Genomic DNA, 24,777 nt, shown 5'->3' with positions numbered 1-24,777 from the left:
AAGATACAGGGACATATGGGCAAATGATACTTTTGCACTTATAAGAATGTGTTAATAATTACACCATTAGACTTCAGGTACTTAAAGCAATATGATATTAAACATTAAACTAAATATGTGTATTTCATGAAAAGTGAGATTAATGTGTATGGAAACTTAGGATAGGAAAAGTTTGGAAAAGCATAAGAAAATTTATATAAAGAGATGTTATTATTCTTATGAATGGAGGTGGGAAAATATGCAGCAAAACATACATGACATACCTGAACATTGTAAAGGCTATTTATGCTAAGCCCATGGACAAAATCATTCTTAAAGGAGAAAAATTGAAACTATTCCCTTTAAAAACGGGAACAAGACAGGGATGTCCTCTTTCACCACTTCTATTCAACTTTGTCCTCAAAACTCTAGCCAGAGCAATTAGGCAGACTAAAGAAATTAAAGGGATATGAAGAGGAAAAGAGGAACATAAACTGTCACTATGTGCTGATGACATGGTTTTTCATTTAGATGATCCAAAATCCTCCTCCAGAAAACTTCTAGACCTCATCAATGAATTCAGCAAAATAGCAGGCTATAAAATCAACACGCATAAATCTAAAGCATTTTTATATGCAAGCGATGAAACAACTAAAAGGGAAATGAGGAAAACAATTCCATTTACAATAGCCTCAAGAAATATATATATACTTGGGCATCAATCTAACCAAGGAGGTAAAAGATCTCTACAATGAAAACTTCAAAACATTGAAGAAAGAAATTGAGGAAGATCTTAGAAGATATAAAGATCTCCCATGTTCTTGGATAGGCAGAATTAATATTGTCAAAATGGCTGTAATACCAAAAGTGTTATACAAATTCAATGCAATTCCAAATAAAATCTCAATGATGTACCTTACAGAAATGTACCTTACAGAGCAAGCAATCATGAAATTCATCTGGAAGAATAAGAAACCCAGAATAGCTAAAGCAATTCTTGGCAGAAAGAGTGAAGCAAGGTGTATCGCAATACCAGATCTTCAACTCTACTACAAAGCAATAGTAACAAAAACGGCATGGTATTGGCACCAAAATAGAAAGGTGGATCAATGGTACAGAATAGAGGACATGGACACAAACCCAAATAAATACAATTTTCTAAGGCTAGACAAAGGTGCCAAAAATATGCAATGGAGAAAAGATAGTCTCTTCAACAAATGGTGCTGGGAAAACTGGAAATCGATATGCAACAGAATGAAACTAAACCCCTATCTCTCAACCTGCAAAGAAATCAACTCACAGTGGATCAAAGGACCTCAGAATCAGATCAGAGACCCTGCATCTTATAGAAGAAAAAGTAGGTCCAAATCTTCAACTTGTTGGCTTAGGATCAGACTTCCTTAACAGGACTCCCAAAGCACAAGAAATAAAAGCAAAATAAACAACTGGGATAGATTCAAACAAAATAGCTTTCTCTTAGCAAAGGAACCTATCAGCAATGTGAGAGAGAACCTCCAGAGTGGGAGAAAATCTTTGCCACTCATACTTCCGATAGAGCACTCATTTCCAGAATATTTAAAAAACTCAAAAAACTCTACACCAAGAATACAAATAACCCAATCAACAAATGTGCTAAGGATATGACCAGACACTTCACAGAAGATCTACAAGCAATCAACAAACATATGGAAAAATGTTCAACATCTTTAGTAATAAGAGAAATGCAAATCAACACTACACTAAGATTCCATCTCACCCCAATTAGAATGGTGATTATCAAGAATGCAAGCAACAATAGGTGTTGGAGAGGATGTGGGGGAAAAGGTACACTCATACATTGCTGGTGGGGATGCAAATTAGTGCAGCCCCTCTGGAAAGCAGTGTGGAGATTCCTTAGAAAACTTGGAATGGACCCACCATTTGACCCAGCTATCCAATTCCTTGGCCCATAACCAAAGGGCTTAAAATCAGCATACTACAGTGATGCAGCCACATCAATGTTCATAGCTGCTCAATTCACTATAGCCAGACTGTGGAACCAACCTAGATGTCCTTCAATTGATGAATGGATAAAAGAAACACACAATGGAATGTTACTGAGCTATAAAGAATAATAAAATTATGGCATTTGCAGGCAAATGGATGATATTGGAGAATATCATGCTTAGTGAGATAAGCCAATCTCAAAAATACAAAGGACGAATGATCTCACTGATAAGCAGATGATGACACTTAATGGGGGGTCGGAAGGGTGCAAGAATGGAGGAAGAAGGGACTGTAAATAGGGAAAAGAGGGGTGGAAAGGGTGGGGGGATGTAAAAAATAACAGAATGAATTAAACATCGTTACCCTATGTAAATGTATGATTACATAAATGGTGTGCATTTACTCCATGTACAAACAAAAACAACATGTATCCCATTTGTTTACAATTAACATTAAAAAATATATATATGACAGTGTATTTTTGCCATGGATATTAGTTTAGTAGCAGACATATGATTACCTTGTTTTAGATATGAGAGATGTACAGGTAAATGACAAATATATGAATGTATATTTATGAATATATAACATAAGTAAATAATATATTATATATAGAGTAAATATATATATATATATATATATATATATATATATAGTTTGATTATTACACCACTAAATTTCAGGTAAATAAGGCAAATCAATCATGTACCCTAACCTGAGTAAGTATGGTTATATATAAGGTGTTATTAGGTGTAAGGGATAATAAGATTTAACACTAAGTGTTTGTTGGTGCAAAGGTTAGATTTAAGGAAGAAATATGTATAACAGAAAAGAGTAAGTTCATAAGCATGTGAGCCTGAAAACATAGAGAAATTCTACATGAATTTACATATTTTCCTATGTGGATTGTCTAATATTAGTCATACATGCACCTTTTTTACCCATGGTGGTTGCAGAGGTCAATGACATATTGCATATATAAGAATACAGTAAGGATTACACTATTAATTTCAAATACATTGGCCAAAACGTCTGTGCACATTCACCTAAGCATGCTTGTTTTCACGTAAACTGAAATTGAGTTAAATTTCTTCAGTTAGGGTAATTACCAAATTTTATGAGGAGGTAGGGCCAGTTTATGGAATGAAGAGGTATTTCAGGAAACATGCAAGCATATTTATAAGAATGCACATGTGAAACAGGAGGGAAAAGTCATATGATTGTACATTTTTTGCATATAAAATTTGTTCATTATTAGTTCTCTAATTTTTTACATATGAAGGATTCACAAGTAAATGGCCTATATGCTTATATATGGATTTTTTAAAATTGATTATACCATTACATTTTACTGATGTGAGCCAAAGCAATGTTAAACAAACACCTAAGTATATATCACTTCATGTATGAGCTTCTTGTGTAAGAGTACTTCTAGGTTTTGTAAAAACATTTGGCGATGACTGTGAAGATAGCTCAGTTGGTAGAGTGCCTGCCTCACAAGCACAAGGTCCTAGGTTCAATCCCCAGAACCACACACACAAAAAAAGTTTGGAAATCTAGGGTTATGGTTAGGCATATGAATATTCACAAGAATATATGCTTGAAAACATCAAGGAAGATGTGAATGTACATTTTTACCATTTGGATTGTTTCAAAGTTGGTTGTACAAGTGTGATTTTGTAAATAAGATAGATGCACTGAGAACTAAAATACATGCATACATATAAATATGATATTGATTACTCCATTTAAATTCAGGTACATAACAATAACACTCATTAACATTCACCTAATTATGTATGGTTACATGTATAATGAGCTGCAAGAGTAGTGTTCCAGGGTACACTAAGAACAAAAACCAATTTCTTTAACTCCAGTCTTACTACTTCTGTGACATAATACCTCTATAGGCACATTTCGTATCTCTAATGTTCTTTTCTACAACCCTCCCTATCATCTTTGTTCACCTTTAGAAATCATGGTCATTATGCAAACCATATTGAATAAACTATAGATAATAATTGAATTCATAATATGTTTATTAACACAATATGATTAATATCTTAAAAGGGACAATTTGAGCTAAGGATTCTTATTGTTTGTGTGGTGTGCTGCTAATATTGATTGATCTCTCACTTCAAGATGAGATATTGGAAACCTGCTAGGCCACTGTAAGGCAATGGGGGGAAACTGCAATACCTCAGATTTCCATTCCTTGAGGGGCATATACATGAACAATATGAAAAAACAAGGGGAAAAAATGTCCCAAACACACCTAGATGCCACATCAATAAAATCCAATGACAGCATGGCAGAAGAAATGTCAGAAAGGGAGTTCAGAATATAGATAATTAAAATGATCAGAGAAGAAAACAATGAGATATGAAAGTAAATGCAGAAAACAAAGGAACATTTCATAAAGAGATAGAGAGTCTGAAAAAAATAGAAATACTTGAAACAAAGCAAAAAAAAATTAAAAATTTCACAGAAAGCATAACCAAGAAAATAGATCACTTGAAAGACAGAACCTCAGACATTGAAGACAATATATTTTTAACCATGAAAACAAAGTTGACCAAACAGAGAATATGCTAAGAAAACATAAACAGAAACTCGAAGAATTATGGAATATCATGAAAAGACCAAATTTAAGAATCATTGGGATTGAGGAAGGCAAAGAGGAACAAACCAAAGGAGTGAACAATGTATTCAATAAAATAATAACAGAAGAATTTCTAAATATGAAGAATAAAAGGAAAAATCACATATGAGAGACTTACAGAACCCCAAATGTACAGAATTACAACAGACCCATATCAAAGCACATTATAATGAAAACACTTAACACACAAAATCAGAATAGAATTTTAAAAACTGAGAAAAAATCAAATAACAATCATGGGAAAACAATATGAATATCAGCAGATTTATCAAACTAGACCCTAAAAGCTAGAAGCACCTGTAACAATATTTTTCAAGTGCTGAAAGAAAAAAAGATGTCAACCGATATTCTTACACCCAACAAAACTTACTCTCAGAATTGATGACAAAATAAAGTTTTTTCATGATAAACTCTGGTATATATACACGATGGAATATTACTTAGCCATCACGGAAAATAAAATTATGGCATTTGAAAGTAAATAGATGGAGTTGGAGAATATCAAGCTAAGTGAGATAAACCAATCCCCAATATCAAAGGCCAAATGATTTCTTTGATAAGTGGATAATGGGTGTGGGAGGGAGGCAAATGGAGGAAGGATGGATTATTTAGTGGAAAAAGATGTGTGGGGAGGGGTTGGGTAAATGATAAATAACAGATTGAGAAAAACATGATTACCCTATACGCATGTGTGATTACACATATGGTGTGACTCTACTTCATGTACAGAGAAACATCAGTTGTCCCTCGTTTGTGTAAAATGATTTAGAATAAATAAATTTTGAAAAGAAGATTTAAGCCTGAAAACATGAATGTACATTTTAGCTATGAGGATCATTTAATATTATTATTAAAAATATTTATTTTACCCTCGATGCATTTTATGTATTTATTATTATTTCACAGCTAAATTTCAGGTGTGTTAGTCAAAATGCCAGTTAATATTCTCCTAAGCATGTTTTATTTAATGTAAGGTTGTTATGCAAGTATATGTATTACCTGTGCCACCACTATGATGTGTAATTTAAAGGTCTGAGTAGTCTAAATTTATGAGTGACCCATTTCATCTATATGACCTGAGAAACCTTCATGGTCTGAATAGCCTGTGATCTCAGTAATCCCCATGACAATGAAGTCTCCATGACCTGAGTTGCCTCTATCACCTTAATAATCTAAAAGATTTTAAAAGTCCTTATGACCTGCATAGTAATAGAGACCTACATAATCTCTATTACTGAGTATGCTTTATGACCTGCTTATTCACTAAGACTCCCATGTTTTTTTATAACCTGAGTAGACTGGCTGACCTGCATTGCATTGAGTTTCAAGAAAAATATCAAATTCCATATATACATGTATAATTCGCATACAATACATGACTACACAGAATAAATATTCCTAATGAACAAGAGAGATATAGCAATATAAAATGAGGGAATTGGGCCAAATCAAGACTATAATTCCAAAGGGGAAACAAGTTTGCAACTCCAAATCCAGAATCTGGGACACATGTCATTTTGAAATATAATTCAAAGTGTTGTGTAGCTCCTCCCCTATCTCCTCTATAGTCTTCCTGGTTTCAGTTGTCATGGCCTCTCTCTTGCCTTGTTTCTGTTCAATTTTCCCCACTTTCCTAGACATGTTTTATGTTGTTGGCATTTCATTATTTTAGGATTCTCCACCTCAATTTCAGTTTTCTTCCAACATCTTAACACATCACAATCTCACAGGCAATCAGAAGAATAATTGACACCGCATCACTTTGCCTGCTCTCTCAGGTCTCCAATTGAGATCTCAGTAGAAGCTTCTACAGTTCTTTAACTCCTTCATATTAAATTCCTGCAGAACCAGCACCAAAATATTGAGGGAAATTTCTGCCACCATCTCAGGAAGTAGCCAAAATTTCTGGGATTGCAGTTGCAACAGCCTCTGAGTGCTGGGGATCACCAAACATGGTAAAAAAAAAACTCCTTGAAAACCTGACCAAGCAGAGTGCATGGTTTCTTCTCAAATAAATTTTTACAATTATACACTTCAGACTGAGATGAGTGTGATCTTTCCAATTTCTGAGATTTCCTCATGACATCTTTTCTGCATGACCTGAGGATTCTTTATGGTCTGAACACTGTGATCATTTTTGCATTTATGGCAACAATAACCTTATTGACCTATGTAGGTTCTATGGTCTTAGTGAAATAAATGAACATTGTAATCCCTATGACCTGTGTGGCCTCTATGACCATCATAGTCTCTATTCCCTGCAAAACTTCTACAATGTGTGTAGTCTCTGTTCCCATCATTGTTTATGATCAGCATATTGTCTATAATAGTAGTTCCTTCTATGTCCTACATAGTATGTAATTTGTGAGTGACCTCTTTGACTTTTAGCCTTCATGGTTTGCATAGATTTATTACATATAAAGTCTCTGTGCTCTAAGTAACCCTTTGACATATGTAGCATCTGTGTCCTCACCATCCTATATTGATTTCCTACACTCCATGAACTAAGTAGCCTCATGGAACTCAATATGCTCTAATCCAGAATAATGTCTGTGACCTAATAGCCTCTCTGACTAGCACACACTTTCAGACCAGCATAAAATATATAACCTGTTCAGACACTATAACCTTTTTGGCCCTTAGTGCCTCGGTAGCTTCAGTAACTGACCTGAGTGGCCTCTGGAATCTGAAAAGCACCATAAATTCTAAATATATTCAGTCCTTATCACCTTCATATGTTTTATAGCAGAAGTAATTTTCTATGACCTCCATAGTTCCTATGACCTGTGTGGCCTCTGTATCCTATATAACTTCTGATACTAAAGTATTCTGAATATTCTTTGTAGCATCTAAACCTGAACAGTCTCTATGACCTGATTAGAATCTATGACTTTCATAGCCTATATTACCTTTGAATCCTTTTTGCCTTAGTAGTTTCTAGGACTAGGGTAGCATCTATTTTGTGAATAGTCCATATTGCTGGTGTAGGTTTCATGACTTGAGTACCCTCCATGATGTGAGTAGCCTCTTGGATCTCAGTACCCTCTGTGATTACAATAACCTCTATTACTTAAATATCCTCCATGATCAGCATAGCCTTTGTGACAGTCCTAACCACTATAACTTGTGCAGTCTCTATGAACTGAGTAGCCTTTAGGACCTGAATTTTCTAAATAACCTTAATATTCTGTTTGGTTGTGTAGCTTTTACATAATGTTGAAAATCTAGGACATTCATAACCTAAATGATATGTGCATAGAGGTGTTTAGCAAAACCTCAATGATATGCATAACTTCTAAGGCCAGATTGGCTTCAATGTCCCAAACAACCTGTATGACCTATGTAGACTGTATGGAAGAAATTTCAAAAGTGACTCCACCATTTATATATATATTCAGTTGACATTAAGATCTTTATAGCCTGAACTATATTGAACTGAATTGACTCAAGGAACTAGATATTCTCTATTACCTATAAAAAACTTTGTTTTGTGTAGCACCTATTGCATGCACAATATGTAGTCCTGTGTTCTATGACACAACTTTCTTTAAATGCCTTCATAGCCTTCCTGCCTCTGTAGCCTCATGACCTGTATAGTCTTCATGGCATGAATATCCTCTATGTCCTGTATAAACACTAAGACCTGCATAGCATTAATGGTCTGGATAACATGAATTTCATGAGTAACCTAAATTGCCTTGCAGATAATATGAACTGAGTAACGTCTATGACTTAGAAACTTCTTTGTCCTGCATATGCTATATGACCTGCATAGCCTGAGTTGTGTGAGTAACCTCAGTTACCTGAATATGTTCTATGATTTGCTTAGAGTATATGACCTGTTTATCTACCATGGTATTAGTAGGTAACCTCTGTGTATAAAAGACCCTCAAAGAACTAAAAAGTCTCCATGACTTTAGGATGCCCTTTGACCAGTATAGTAACTAAAGTCAGAATAACATCAAAATCCTGACTAGAATGTACTTCCTGAACAGCATTAATTACCTATGTGAATTTTATGATATGAGTAGACTAAATGAACTCATTATCACCTATGAGCTCAGTAGTCATTATGACACTCATAGCTTCTATATACAGAATAGCTCTAAAACATACATAGCCCATACATTCTGAGATGCCTAAATAATGCACCTAGCCTATTGGACCTTATTGGTCTGAATAATTTTAGTAGACCGAATGATGTGCCTTTCCTCTGTGACTGCCATAGCATCAATGACAAACAAATCTTCTCTGAACAGCATGATATCTATTACATACACAGCCTCTAGGAACTGTTTTATGTTTATATCCTGAGTAAAATAAATTACATGCATATGCCTTGTGTAATCTCTATGGTCTCTGTAACCACTATGATTTGTATATCCTCCATAAATTCATTTTCCTCTTTGAACTGTGTAGACTCTCTGAGTTCTGTAGACTTTATCAACTGAGCAATTCTGTGATCACCTTAGTCTTTCTGAACTGCACAGCCTTATTCTGTGCAGCCTATATGAAGTGCACAACTTCTACCACTGTTGCCTCTAAGACCTTTGTGGTCTCTCTATGCCTTAAGAAGCCTCTAAGGCATGCATAGTCTCTGTGTCTTGAGTATGCTCAGTGAACCTAGAAAAATTTATGATCTGTATATCCATTATGAACTTTTAAATTTCTATGACCTGAATAAAATTTAGTTTGTGTACCATCTCTGATGTGCATAGTCTCCATTCCATGTGTACTTTTCATATCCTGTATAGTTCCTATATTTTTGTAACATGTGACCTGAAGAGCCTCTTTGATTGTCATGGCTTATATATTAGGTGTCCCCAAGTTCATGTGTAATACAATGCATGAGTATTTTCATGTGAATTGATTTGGTTCTGCAATCCTTAATCTAATTAGTACATTAATTTCCAGATGGGAATTAAGTAGCTGATATTTCTTTGTCACACAATTTTGCCATGGTGCTTTGCTTCATCTCAAGCCCTGAAGAATTTAGTCAGTTATCTAGGTACTGAGAACTCTAAGACCAACAGAACCTAAACAAACTTTTTCTTCACTAATTTTCCTTTTTTTTTTTGTCACAACAAATAAAAAGAGACTAAAACAGAAATTGGTGCTGAGAACAGGGGTACTTGTGATTAATATGACCATGTGGCTTATAAACTTTTGCAGATCCCTTTAATTCATAAGAATTTTGGAAAGTATAGTGATGTAAGCTAAAAAAAATATTGTTATGATTTAAGTGCACCTTAAGCAAAACTGGGGGAATACAAAAGACCTGAATATTCATGGGAGTGTGGCAGTCAAGATATTGAACAGGTTGTAGAGTAGAAGGAGGACTCCTATGGAATTTTGAATAGAATCCATTCATAAGAACTGACAAAGCTGTTGTTTGCATTCTGTATATGTCCTGGGACTTTTGGTGAGGCTGAACTTAAAGATGATGGACTTCTTTATCTGTAAATTTTTTTCTAGAGAACATAGTATTTAGTTGATGGCATTAATATTGCTGGTGGTTTTTAGTCAAATTTATTGTGATAATAATAAGAAGAAATCAAAGCAGAAAGATTTGAAAAACTTGCAGATTGGCCAGAAACCTTGAATGAAACAGTCAATAAGGTATGTGTGGTTGTTAAAGATATTAGAGCTACTGAAAATACTAAATCTTTGCTCTGACAAATAGAAAATATGTCTTGTGTACATCTCAGAAATATCAAGACCATACCCATTTCATTCTTTTTTAAAAAATGGGGTACATGTTGTTTCTGTTTGTACATGGAGTAGCAGCATACCATTTGCATAGTCATACATTTACATAGGGTAATGATGTTGATTCATTCTGTTATTTTTTTCCTTCACCCCCACCCCTCCTCTATTCTTGCTCCCCTCCCTACTCCCCATTATGTGTCATCATCCTCTTATCAGTGAGATCATTTGCCTTTTGGATTTTTGAGATTGGCTTATCTCACTTAACATGATATTCTCCAATTTCATCCATTTGCCTGCAAATGCCATAATTTTATTATTCTTTATAGCTGAGTAATAATCCATTGTATATATATACCAATTCATCAATTGAAGGACATCTAGGTTGGATCCACAATCTGGCTATTGTGAATTGAGCAGCAATGAACATTGATGTGGTTGTGTCTCTATAATATGCTGATTTTAAGTCCTTTGGGTATAGGCCGAGGAGTGGGATAGCTGGGTCAAATGGTGGTTCCATTCCAAGTTTTCTAAGGAATCACCACACTGCTTTCCAGAGTGGCTGCACAAATTTGAAGCCACTCATTTTGGGATTTTAATTGGAATTGCATTGCTTTTTCTGCGTCAATTAAAATAACCATATGATTCTTATCCTTAAGTCTATTGACATGATGGATTATGTTTATTGATTTACAGATGTTAAACCATCCTTGCATTCCAGAGATGAACCCCACTTGATCGTGGTGCACGATTTTCTTAATATGCTTTTGGACACAGTTTGCCAACATTTTGTTAAGGATCTTTGCATCTATATTCATTACAGATATTGGTCTAAAATTTTCTTTCCTTGATGTGTCTTTGCCTGGTTAGGGTATGAGGATGATATTGAATGACTTTGGTAGGATGCCCTCTGTTTCTATTTCCTGAAATACTTTGAGAAGTATTGGAATGAGATCTTCTTGAAGGTCTTACAGAACTTGGCTGAGAATAAGTCTGGTCCTGGGCTTTTCTTGGAGGGGTGGGTTTTTAATGGCTTCTTCTATTTCATTGCTTGGTATTGATCTGTTTAAACTGTGTATGTCCTCATGGTTCAGTTTGGGAGGAGCATAAGTCTCTAGAAATTTGTCAATGTCTTCGATAGATTCTAATTTTTTGGAATACAGATTTTCAAAGTAGCTTCTCATTATGTTCTGTATCTCAGTGTTGTCTGTCATGATATTTCATTTTTTATTACGAATTTTAGTAATTTGAGTTTTCTCTCTCTTTCTCTTTGTTAGTGTGGCTAAGGGTTTCTCTATTTTGTTAACTTTCTCAAAGAACAAAATTTTTGTTTTGTCAATTTTTTGAATTGTTTCTTCTGTTTCAATTTCATTGATTTCAGCTCTGATTTTAATTATTCCTGTCTTCTACTATTTTTGCTGTTATTCTGTTTTACTTTTTCTAGGGCTTTGAGCTGTAATGTTAGGTCATTTAGTTGTTGACTTTTTATTCTTTTCTGGAATATGCTCCATGCAATGAATTTTCCCCTTAGTACCACTTTCATAGTGTCCCAGAGATTTTGATATGTTGTATCATCATTCTCATTGACCTCTAAGAATTTTTTATCTTCTCCCTGATGTTTTCTGTTATCCATGTTTCATTCAATAACATATTATTTAGTCCCCAGGTGTTGGAGTAATTTCTGTTTATTTTGTCAATGATATCTACTCTCAGTCCATTATGATCTGATAGAACACAAGGCAGTATCTCTATTTTTTTGCATTTCCAAAGGGCTGCTTTCTGGCATAACATATTGTCTATTTTCAAGAAGGTTCCATGTGCTGCTGAGAAGAGAGTAAATCCGCTCGTTGATGGATGGAATATTCTACATATGTCTATTAAGTCTAGATTATTGATTGTATTATTGAGTTCTATGGTTTCCTTGGTTGTTTTTTGTTTGGAAGATCTATGTAGTGGTGACAGCGGTGCATTAAAGTCACCCAGAATTATTGTGTTTTGGTCTATATGATTCCTGAAACTGAAAGGATTTGTTTGATGTACAGGGATGCACCATTGTTTGGGGCATAAGTATTTACTATCATTATGTCTTCCTGATTTATGGTTCCCTTAAGCAGTATGAAATGTCCTTCTTTATCCCTCCTGACTAACTTTGGCTTGAAGTCCAGTTTATCTGATATAAGGATGGAAACCCCTGCTTTTTTACAGAGTCCATGTGCATGGTATGTTTTTCCCCATCCTTTCACCTTTAGTCTGTGGTTGTCTTTTTCTATGAGATGAGTCTCTTGCAGGCAGCATATTGTTGGGTCTTTCTTTTTAATCCGTTCTGCCAGTCTATGTCTTTTGATTGATGAGTTTAGGCCATTAACGTTCAGGGTTATTATTGAGAAATGATTTGTATTCCCGGTCATTTGGCTTATTTTTGGTTTTTAAGTTGACTTGGTTTCTCCTTTGAGTAGTTTTTCTCTAAGGTAGTTCCTCCCTTTGCTGACCTACATTGTTGTTTTTCATTTCCTCCTTGTGGAATAATTGGGTAGTCATTTCCCTCCACCCTGTAGTACTTAAGCCATATACTCTGTTTTCTGGGATTCCAGCTGCTGCTAGTTTTGCACTGTTATATTTGAAAGGTGGCTTTTCCTGTATACCCTAGACTCTCAATCACAATTTCTGTTTGCCTTTGAGGAACCAGATAGTGTATCTCAATTAAAGTAGACAGTGTTGCCTCAGGGATTTAGGATTTTTTTGCCTTCACCTGTTCTGGCAAACCCTAGCTAAGGACTTAACAAAATTCAGAGATAAACATCTAAAATTTTTCCCCAACATGTAAATGACACCTTTTATGTGCCTCCACCCAGGAGGAATATCAAAAAGCCATTACAGATCTTCTAAACTTCTTAGCTGATAGGAATTATAAGATCTCAAAGAATAAAAATTAATTATGGCATCAACAGTTTTAATACTTAGGATTGCAACTGTCTCAAGGAACCCACAAAGTAGAACAGTAAAATAACCTCCTTAGGTCAATATCCTCTGCCTCAAAAATATCAAAAAGTTGACTTACTTCAAGCATATGTCCTCAGTTTACCTAGGGAGTAAGATTTAACCTGTTTGTCACTGAAAGAAAATAATCTTAAAAGTATTAACCCCAAATTACTGGATAGGCAGCCTTGGACACACCAGTACAAAATCCAATGGCATATATTATTAAAGAGTTTAGCATAGCAGTTTCATTTTCAAAAGTAATGGAAAATGATATCTCATAATTTTCTTTGACATACAAACATGTCATGATAAAAATGATTAAAATGCCCTAGGCATCAAGTTTCTGCTGGAACCTGATCTCAAGTCAAGGCTTACACTGAAATATAAATGAATAATCTTGGAATGTGAGTAGGAGTCCAATCTCAGATCCAATGGAATAAAAGGGGAAAAAGACTCTATTACTTGAACTCCAGCAAAATAAATTGAATGGTACTTTACTAAAATAATTAACAGTCATGCCATTTTTCCAGGACTCATATGTTTTCATTAAATTAGCTGCTCTGAGTTCTTGACATCAATGTTTTTTGATCAGTCCTACTTTTATTCAACAAGAGTTTTTGAACATCTGAACATCTGTTCATTCACCTATAAACAGTTACAAGGCATTTCTATTGTGTTATGTCTTTATCATGTTTTCTGAGGTTATGTTGTCTATGTATATACACCTGAATATGTGTATTATTACATTTAAATAAAATTTGCTTAATATTCTTGCATTGGTGTGCTTCTTTGATGTTCAAACTTCAACATTTGAGGAAGCAGAACTTGTCACTGGTAAACAGTAACATCATTAACACCAAAAACACGCCACATACATATTGTCTCTGATCTCATTCTTTCAATTTCATTTCTTTCAAGTAGGGTTACTTATGTCATTCATACCTAAAAAGCAAAAATAATCCCCAGAACCATGGTAAAGATGAGAATACCACATACTTTACCAAATTGTACAAAGCATTTCTTAAAATCAACCATCCAAATAAACAATTTCTATAAAAATGCTTCATTGATATTGACACTGTACCTCAAATTATACAGGGAAACCCAGACATAAATACCCACTGTGCCTTAGAATGATATCAGCAGTAACTATATCGTGTATATATATATCATGTATATATATCATGTAGCTATATCATGTATATCATGTATATGTATTCAGCCCCAATTCTTATATTACTTAATAATATAATATCCCACTGCAAAGCACCAGAGACTGAGAAAGAAGGGCCAAGGGAAGGTCTCTTTTGTCCTCACTTCTTGGATTTCCAGTTGACTTTGAGGTTGAGTTGGAAAACACCCACATGTAGAATTTGCATTGGAGCCTGTGTGTGTGCCCAGAAGGCTACTACCTCAACAAGAACTGAAGTTGACATATTGAATTTTATGCCATTAAAACCTTGTGAACATTTTCTCCTTCAAGAAATTGTTAATTAAATACCTGCATCAGAATGTTCATGAGAATGGTATAATATATCAGTTTCTGAGAGTTGTCTCATCTACAGGAATACTACTATTAAGAAATTCAGGACACTGGGCAAGCACTGTTCACTGACACTGCAGTTCCCCTAAAAACTCTTTTGGGAATGAGCTTTCACTTCAAAATGGTACTTTTCCAACCATGTACTATTCACTTGATTTACCAGAGAAGAAAATGTTGAGAAATTCAGGGGTTGGCATTATCTGAAGGTAGGTTATTTGATCCTCTTCTTGTCTCCTCTGTTAAATGATTTCAGGAAAACCATCCAAAGGCATAGACAAACAATTTGTAAATGAAATTTTTATTGCACTTTGAGAAACATTTGTCAAGAAACCTTTGTTGAATGTCAACATTCACGTACCTGGAGGGTATCCTGAGAGAAAGATTTATTCCCTTTTTAAGGAGCAAAATGGTTGTAGGTAAAAATTGAGCAGATAATTATCCCAGTGATCCATGAAGGACTGGGGAACAAAATAAGGCAGGTTCATATTGGAAACATTATATGCTCAGGTTGTTATCTTTAAAGGGATTCTTGGGATCTTTTACACCTGAAACCCAAGCCAATATAATCACAATGTACTCATTCTTTTCTCACTCTTCTTATTTCCCATGGACTTTTTATTTGAAACATACTAACAATCAAATGTCTGGCAAAATGCACACCCAGGGGGAGATGCTGGATCTTGCCAGTTAGCTCAGTTAGAGGGGAGACTTGGGAACATGTTACTCAAGGGCAAAGAAATTTTTCCTAAATTAGGAATGTCTAAGCAACATAGCCAGAATCCATCTGTAAATATAAATAGGTAAAGGGAAGTGGAGATGGTTGACAGGATCTGTGATCCTAGGCCAATATTTGCTGGCAGAAAATAAAAGAAAAACATTATCCAATTTTCAAAGTTCCAGTAATTATGTTTGCTGTAATTCCCCACAAGTTTTATTACAGTGTGAATAGTTGCAGAAAGTCACATTCATTGAACTATCACTTATTCACTTCTTTTCAAAATCTTTCTACCCTGTTTTTGATCTTTCTCAAAGAAATGACTAACTTGGTTACCAATGCTCCTGTGATAACAGAGTAAAATATATGAGAATGACAATATTCAAAGTGGAAGGGCTGGCATCCAGCATTTTTTATTTGAAGGACATGAAAATTCCAGGTTCCAGTAGAAGAATGTAATGTGTTTCTCCCCCAAGGGGGAGTTTCTGGTCCTTGTTCATTATGGGTTTTGATGAGTGAATTTCCTGACATTCCTGGTTGAACTTCAGATACAGCCTGATGTCACAGAACAGTGGAATAACAGCATGGTAACCTCAATGTTCCCATGACAACCAGAGTTGCATCAGCTCTTGGACACCTCAGAACAAGATTCAAGACAAGCACCAGCTCAACTGTAAGTGTAAGGAGGGAAAAACGAAGGGAATAAGGCAAAGAGGCCTGTGATTTTACAATATGCCATTCTAACATTGTTTCAAGATCAGAGGAGACATGGTTTGTTGGAAGTTCAACCCCTAGAGCCAATGATTTACCAGTTCCATCTAGGAATAGGGAACCTGCTAAAGGCTGAAAACAGGCAGTACCCTCCAGGCACACTAGGTGGAACTGTAGTCATTTGTCTGCATCAGGCATCACAGGACTCTGGCCATACTGATTCTGGTGCCAGCAATTAGCCCACCAGGTCTAGTGGACCTGGGAGTTTGGTGGGGTCCAGGAGTGTGAGTGTTTCACCAAGCTTGTTACCGTCACCAGCAGCATTGGTCTCCCAACACTCTCCTCCAGGTCTGGGTTCACCCTGGAGTTTAAGGAGTTAGGAAACTAACCTAAGACCCTACAAAGCACAAGCAAATATGGCTGTTGACAGCTCAGGGCATGGGAGAATTCAATGTGAGTTTGGTGATAATTGGATTGGAAAACATCAAACAACTCTGATGCAATGACCCATGTTTCCAGGAATGCCCAAACAGGAGACAGCTGGAATGTGGGAGTTTGACTTCTAAGTGAAGAAGTGTGGCTGTTGTTATCTCTAGTGAGGAGAGGAGGGGTTCAATCTCTCAGCATGTGGGATGGAGTTCAGGAAACAGGTAGGAAGCAAAAAGAGATGTTCTGTGCTAACACCACCTGCCACCTCCTTTGCCACAGTCTTACAACTAGGCTGCACTGAGAAATTCTCTTGGAATGGATTTTCAAGGGGCTCTTCATCTCAACCTTGATTTAGAAATATCTGTCCAATCTATCTTCACATAATTGTTCTTCCTCTTGACATGACTGGAAGGAGGCCCTCTGTGAAAATGCCAAGGGTCCTTTTAAAAGCCCCTGGAGGATGCAGACTATCATCCAGAGTCACAGATACTGGCACAAAAATGTTCCAAAAAATAAAATGGATGAGTGAAACAAGTGCCTGATGATGGCGTGATGAGTGCAGTTTATAAAGAAATATTACCATTTTTTAATATCTTGCTGAAAGAGAAATGGTCCACAGGTCCAAAGTTGAATATTAAAAAATGGAAAGTAAAGAACATTTGCAGGGAGGATGTGTATGCATACCAGAACTCTACAACCTTGAAAAGACTACTATTAAAACCTGGTGAGCATTTTCTTCTTCAAGAATTTACTGAATACATACCACATCAGCATGTTCATGAGAATGATTTAACCTATCAGTTCCTAAGTGATGTCTCATCTATAGGAATACCTACTTTTAGGAAATCAAGATCATTGGGGAAGCACTGCTGACTGCCACCAAAACTCCTTGCTGAAAACTCTCCTTGGAATGAGCTTTCACTTAGAATTGTTATTTTACCAACCGTGTTCAATTCACTTGATTTAATAGAGAAAAAAGTTGAGAAATTGAAGTTTTGGCATTATCTCTAGAGGCTCTGTAAGGGAGGTGACTGTTTCTTCTTCTGGTCTGATTCTGAAATGCTTTAAAGGAAAACCATCTTGAAGGAAAGACAACTGCTAACAAATATTTGCTTGCAGTTTTGAGAACAATCCTGCAAGAAATGTTGGTTGAATGTCAAGACCCACCTTCCTGGGGGTATCATGAGATTAAGATTTATTTCTTTTTAAAAAGAAAAAGGATTGTCACTGAACAGTGAGCAAACAATTTACCCAGTGTATATGGGACCTGGGGCATGAGGACAGGGAGGCACATGTGGAAATTATTTATTTTCAGGTTGTTATTATGAAAAAGATTCTTGGGATCATTCAAACCTGAACCCCAAGCCATGACATTCACAATGTACTTATTTCTTTCTCACTATTCCTATTTCCTATGCACTTTTTCTTTGAAACAGGCCAATAAGCCAATGTGTGGGCAAAATGCACGGCCTAGTAGAGATGCTGGAACTTGCAGTTAAGTCAGGTATGGGTGAGACTGAGGAAGGGTGGTTCTCAAGGACAACGAAACTCTCCCTAAATTAGGGGTGCCTAAGTAAAGTAGTCAGAACTGGACTGTAAATATAAATAAAGCAAAGGGAAGAGGGGGTGGCTCATGTGGTCTGTGATCCCAGGCACAATATTTGCTGGCAGACAAAAAAGAGAAAAAAAAACTCATTAGATTTTCAAACTGGTGGTTTTGTTTGCAATTCCTCTTCAGATTCATTACAGTGAGATTAGTTGCAGAAAGTCAAATCCATTGAACTCTCATTCATTCATTGTCACTCAAATTCCTTCTACCCTGTTTTTCATCCTTCTCAAACAAATGCCTAACTTTGTTATCACTGTTCCTATGAAGTTAGAACAACAGAATCCAGAGCTGTAATACTCAAAGTGGAAGGATTTGCAGTCCAGCATGTTGGGTTTGAAGGGCACGGAGAATCCAGGCTCCAAGGAGAATGCAGTGTTTCTCTTCCCACTGGGTGTTTCAGGACCTTGGCAAAATGTCTTTCCATGAGTGACTTCCTTGACATCCTTGCTGTACTGTAGATACCAACTGATTTCACAGAAAGCAGAATGAGTGTGCAATGATGTCACTGCTCCCATGGCAAGCAGAGAAGCTTTCTGTCCTGGTTGCTTCAGATTAAGATTGCAAACAAAGGCCGGATCAGCTGTAATTTTTAGAGTGAAGACATAGGGAGAGAGTCCTACTGCCCTGCTTTTGTCAAGAAATGCAATTCTAACATTTTCCTCCAGGAGTTGATGAGCTTGGTGTGTTGGGGACCAGCTTTATTCAGGACAAAGAACCCCACTGAAGACTGACAGTCTGCAGTATCCTCCTGGACCACCAAGTTTCCCTTGTTTTCCTTTGGCCACACCAGGGATCATGACCTTCAGTCCACCCAGATCATTCTGCAAGCAATTAGCCCCCACAAGTTCTAGAGGACCAGAGAGGTATGAAGAGTTATGGGAGGACACTTGTTTCACTCAGATTATGATTGTTCCCTGGGACATTGCCCTCCAAACCCGCTCCTCCAGGTTTATTCACATCCAGGATTAAGCTGAATCAGGAAGGTGACCTATGACCTTAGCATCCACACAGAATGATGTCTGCTGACAGCTCAGGGCAGGGAAGCATATAGTGCAACTCAGTGGGTTAGGTGATGAATGAATTGGGAAACATTATACTAAATCATGTAGACCCCTCTCCTTTCATGTAATGCCCAAACAGGAGAGAGTTTGAATCTGGAAAGGTTTATTTCTAAGTGGAGCTGCGTGGATCCTGTGATTTCTAATAAGAGGAGGGAGTCAATCACTCAGTATGTGGAATGGAGGCCAGGAAAGAGGTACCAAGAATGGAGAGATGTTCTGTGCTCACTCCAACTACCAGAACCCACTTCCATTGTTGCTGCCTTATAACTAGGCTGAACTAAGAAATTATTTTGGTATGGTATTCCCAGGGACCTTCAACTCATCATCAGACCCAGAAATATCTGGTCAACCTGTCTTCACATAGGGTTCATCCTCTGTTCTGACTATTGCCTACCTGTCAGAAGTCCCTCTGTGACCTAGAAATGTCATTTTACCAGTCCCTGGAGTATGCAGACTAAAAAACAGTGTCAAAGTATCTGGCACAACCACGCTCCAAAATACTAAAATTGATGACTGCATCAGTTGCCTAATGATGGCCCGATAAGCACAGTTTATAATGGCATAATACCATTTTTGAACATGTATCATGCTGAAAATGAAGAATGGTACATAGGTCCAAATCTGAATATTCAAAAAGGGAAAAGTAGAGAACATTTTTGGGGCACTTAAATTAGAAGGGTTTGGGAGATGAAAACAAACTCCCATGAAGACACAAGAAATTTTCATTGTTAATGGTCTCCCGAAAAATTCCAGGACATTTCTTCAGCTTCAAAAGATTATAAAAATACAGCAAGAAGTTATTGTGAAACCATGCTGTAAGCAACGATACTCACTGACCATTGTTCAATTTGCATAGGACATCAAAGTCCTTGCAAATTCCTGGCTCTTTCCTGTTGCTTGAAAGGGACAGTTAATTACACATATGCTGAATTTGCCTTTCTGGCACATGACCTTTGAGGAAAGTCTTTCCTTACACCGATGTCCCTACATCCAAGCACTAAAATTCAAAGAAGTACACATTTGGAAATGAAGCACTGAACAATGGCTCTCCAAATAAGGTATGCACCACAAAATCAGAAATTAAAAAAAGCATCTCTGCTAAACTACAAAAATGAAGACTCAATATGGGTGCAGCCAGAATTTCATAAACAGAAAATTTTTAAAAATAAAGGTGTGATGGGACATACTCATCCAGGAAAAACAGATACTAACACCCTTCCAAATTTAAAAATCTTTTTTTTTTTTTAATTCCTTATATCCACCACAAACATGCCACATATCTAATGTCTCTGATTTCATTCTTTCCATGTCAGTTCTTTCAAATAGAGGTTCTTCTGTCATTCTTTACCATACAAATCACAGTCAAATAATTACCAAAGTAATGGTAAAAATGAGAACACCATATGCTTTTCCCAATTCTACACTGCATCTCTTAAGAACGTCTATCACAATAAATAATTTCTAATAAAACACGTCATTAGTATTGAGAGAGTACCTCAAATTATACAGAAAAATGTTTTAAATGCCCACTGTGACTATTTGATGATATCGATAAAGGCCAAGATAAGTATTCTTCCGAAACTTGAAAAATTCTTAACAATATAATATCTATCCCAATGCAAATCACAACAGACTGAGAAAATAAACTGCCAAGGGAATCTCTCTTTTCCCTTCACCTCTCAGTTTTCTTGTTGTCATTGAAGTTTACTTGGAAAATGCCCAGATGTAGAGAATTCACTTCATTCGCATGGAGGTTGCATGTGTGCCCTAGTTGATTGCTATTTTGAAACAACTACTGCAGTTTACATTTTGAATTTCATGTCACAAAACCTGGTAAACAATTTCTTCTTCAAGAATTTGCTGAGGGACTGGGGAAATAGCTCAGTCGGTAGAGTGCTTGCCTTGCAAACACAAGGTCCTAGGTTCGATCCCCAGCACGGCAAAAAAAAAAAAAAAAAAGAGAATTTGCTGATTAAATACCTAACAGTTCCTGAGAGTTGTCTCATCTACAGCAATAGCTACTCTAAGGAACTCAGGGTAACTGGGAAAGCACTTTTGACTGCCACTACAGCTCCATGCTTAAAACTCTTTGAAATGAACTTTCACTTCAAACTGGTACATTTCCAACCATGTTATATTCACTTAATTTAACAGAGGAGAAAATGTTGAGAAACTGAAGGATTGGCATTATCTGCAGAGGCTCTGTACAGTATGTGACTGGATCTCTTCTGGTCTGACTCTGTAAAATGCTATGCAGGAAGACCATCCCAAGGCAAAGTCAAACAATTTCAAACAAATTTTTATTGCACTTTTGAGAACAATTATGCAAGAAACCGTGTTTGCTTGTAAAGACCCACACTCCTGGGGGGTATCTTAAGAGATAGATTTATCACTATTTAAGAAGTTAAAAGGAATGTAACTGAACAAGGAGCAGAAAATTACCACAGCGATCCATGGGTGCCTTGGGCACAAGGAGAGGCAGGAACATGTGGGAAACATTTTATACTCAGTTATTATGAAAATTATTTTTGGTATCATTCACACCCAAAATCTAAAATGTTACAATAACAATCTACTCATTCCTTCCTCACCCTTCCTATTCTTCCTCATCTTTTCCTTTGAAACATTCTAAGTAGCAGATATCTGGGCAAAATGCACAGCCTAGTGAATGTGCTGGATCTTACCAGTTATTTCAGTTATGGGGAAGACAGAGGAAGGTAGGTCTCAAGGACAAAGGCAGTTTCCCAAAATTGGAGGATGCCTAAACAACTTAGCCATACCCTGAATGTAAACATAGATAGGTAAAGGTAAAGGGAAAAGTGGTGGGTCATTGATCTGTAATACCAAGCACAGTATTTGCTGACAAAAAAAAATAAATAAATAAAAAATAAAAAACAAAAAACAGAAAAATCTCATTCAATTTTCAACTTCCATTTTTTATCTTTCCACCAATTTCTCTTATAACCATTACAGTGTGATTATTTGGATAAAGTCATATCCATATAACTCTCATTCATTCATTTCCATTCAAAGTTCTTCTCCCCTGATTTTGATCCTTCTGAAACAAATGCCTAACATGGTTACCAGTGTTCTTGTGAAGGTAAAATGAAGCACACCAGAGCTACAATCTTCAGAGTTGAAGGGTTTGGTGTCTGGCATGTTGCATTTTAAGGGCATGGAGATTTCAGACTCTGGAAGGAGCATATAGATTGTTTTTCTCACCAGGGTGTTTCTGAGCCTTGGAAAACATGAGTGTCCATGAGTGTTGTCCATGACATCCTGGCTAGACTGAAGATACCATCTGATATTAGAGAAAAGCGGAATGAGAGCACGATGAAGTCATGGTTCCCATGGCCTCCAGAGTTTCTTCTGGTTCTGGCTGCTACAGATCAAGATTCAAAACAAGTGCCAACTCAGCTGTGATTTTAAGAGGGAAGATGTAGGAAGCAAGGTCCAGGGGCCTACTCTTTTCATGAAATGTAATCCTAACATCCTGGAATAGGAACAGAGGAGCCACAGAGTATTTGGGGCATGAGCCTGCTGGCCTTTGATTGAACCAGCTCCATACAGGAAAAGGGACCCCCTTGAAGACTGACAACCTGAAGGCCTGACAATCCTCCAGGCCTGAGTATCCATGTCCTTGTTTGGCAGAACTAGGCATCATGGCGGCCTGACCACTATAATTCTGCTGCAAGCAATTAGCCCCAAACAGGTCTAGTGGACCAGGGAGAGGTGGAAAGTTGCCAAAGGGCATGAGGGTCACTGAGCATAGAATCATTTCCTGTGGCATTGCCCTTCAAACATAATCCTCCTGGTTGGGGCTATCCAGAAATTTGCTGAGTTAGGCAACTGGCCTAAGGCCTTAGCAGCCACATGAAATGATGGTTGTTGAGCACTCAGGGTAAGGGAGCATTCACTGAAGCTAGGTGATGATTGAATTGGGAAAAATCACACCAACTCTGGTAGGACACACCACCTTTTGTGGAATGTCCACAAAGGTGTATGTTAGAACCTAGGAAGTTTGACTTCTAAGTGGAGGTAGGTGTGTGCTTGGATATCTAATGAGGAGAGAAAGTAATCATTCAATCAGCATGTGGGATGGAGGGCAGGATTTGATAGCAGTGAGAAGAGATATTCTGTCCTCACTCAAACTGCCAGGCCCCACCTCCTTTGCTGCAGCCTTACAAGAAGTCTGCTACAAAATTCACTTGGTATGACTTGCCCAGGGGCCCTTCAACTTAACTTCAGACCCAGAAATATCTGACCAATCTGTCTTCACATAGTATTCATCCTCTCAACCTCACTACTTCCTGTGTGGCAAGAGGCCTTCTGTAACAATGTCAAGGTTTCTTTTATGAGCCCTTAGAGGATGCAGAAAAAAGTTCAGTGTCACAGACACTGGCACAATTATGCTTCAAAATAATGAAATTGATGGATGAAACTAGTGCCTGATAATGGAGAGATGAGCACAGTTTAATATAACTATATACCATATTTGAATATAAATCATGTGAAAGAATACGATACAATGATTTAAACCCGAATATTCAAAATGGGAAACGTAAAGGACATTTTTTGGGCAACCAATGAAGAAGTGTGTTGTAGATTCAAACCAGTTCCAGTGAAGAGACCCGAAAAGAACTTTTCATTTTTGTGAACTCCCAAACATTCCAGGAAGTTTTTTTTTTTTTTTTTGCTTCAAAATACTATAGAAAATAGAAATACAGTAAGATGAAATTGCAATATCATTCTGTAAGCAATGATAATTAATGATCATAGTTCAACTTGCAAATTAAATCAATACCCTTGCTAATTTTCAACTCCTGTTGCTTACAAGGAACAACTGATTACACATATGATGCTTTCACTTTTCTGGCCAATGACCTTTTCTTGCACCAAAGCACCTGTGCCCAATCACTTTATTTTAAATAAGTACAAATTTGAAATACAGCACTGATTGATGACTCTTAAATAAGAATGCACTATAACATCAGAAATTTAAACAAAAGCAACTCTGCTGACACAGAGATGAAGACCCAATGTGGGCAAAAACAGAATTTCATAAAGAGAAAATTTTAAAAATAACTGCTGGTGTGATAGGAATAACTGAGCAGAAAATAAGCATTTCCAAAATTCAAAATCCTTTTTCTTTTCTTGTAATTGCTTATATCCACCACAGACAGGCCCCATAACTAATGTCTCTGATTTCATTCTTTCAATGTCAGTTCTTTTATATAGGGGTTCTTGTATTATTCCTTACCCTAAAAAGGACAATAAAAAAATTTCAAGAACCATGGTATGGATGAAAACACCATATCCTTCACAGAATTCTACAGAGCATCTCTTAAGGACATCCATCAAAATTATCAATGTCTATAAAAATGCTTCTTTAATTTT

The sequence above is a fragment of the Sciurus carolinensis genome, chromosome Y, assembly GCF_902686445.1.
Source record: "Sciurus carolinensis chromosome Y, mSciCar1.2, whole genome shotgun sequence".
Lineage (NCBI taxonomy): Eukaryota > Metazoa > Chordata > Mammalia > Rodentia > Sciuridae > Sciurus > Sciurus carolinensis.
Note: the sequence above shows the minus strand (reverse complement) of the source record.